The following is an 876-nucleotide window of genomic DNA, read 5'->3' on the forward strand; positions in this document are numbered from 1 at the left end:
AAAAAAAAAAAAAAAAAAAAAAAAATCAGCAACAAACAAAATGTGATTTAAAATATTGAGTAGTAATGAGTACACACACGTATAGAACAAGATAACATGTCAGCGCATGTAAGACCATCTTTACTGGGGAGAGTACTCCTCACAATTGGACCTAAAATCCCATTTAAATACCTATTTCCTAGTTCAAAAATAAGAGTATCATTGTTCTGGGAAGAAATTAAGCAACTCCCTGAGTAACGCGATGTGGCGGATCCCATTAGTCCGTTCATAAATATAAAAGGCTTTTTTTTTCATTTCTTTTTCATTTTTCTCCCTACTATCTCTTTCTTCTCTCTCGTTTGGAAAGACGATGGAAACAAAAAGGCGACGGAAGAGACGATTCATCTGAAAATCTAGAAATTCACATCGAATCCGCAGAATTTCTCTAGTGAAAAATGATTTTGGTTTAAGTTTTTTTAAGTTGCTTTAATTGGTTTAATATTAATTATATGATTAATTTATTTATGAGTAAATTAGGAGGATTGCTCTACTAATGATGCTCTAAGCAAGCACTGGTAAATGACATGGCCACCACATCATAACCTACGTAGGATTTTGAAAGCAATGACCTTTTGTCGATTGTTAAAAGTAACTGATGAAAGGGAACTGATATGTGATGAGAGAAAGAGATTAGGGAGGGGCTAAGGAAGAAACGAAGCCGACCAAAAAACATTACACATCATATTATATCATTCAACCACTAGAAACAAAAATGCCGAATTTTCCAAATATTATAAGATCAAAATCATCAAAAAAGGAAATAAAAATCAGAGTCTTAAGTGGATGTTTCCAAATCCAAATCCAACTCACAACAAAAAAAAAAAAAAAAAAAAAAAA

This window comes from Camelina sativa, chromosome 14 (assembly GCF_000633955.1).
Source record: "Camelina sativa cultivar DH55 chromosome 14, Cs, whole genome shotgun sequence".
Lineage (NCBI taxonomy): Eukaryota > Viridiplantae > Streptophyta > Magnoliopsida > Brassicales > Brassicaceae > Camelina > Camelina sativa.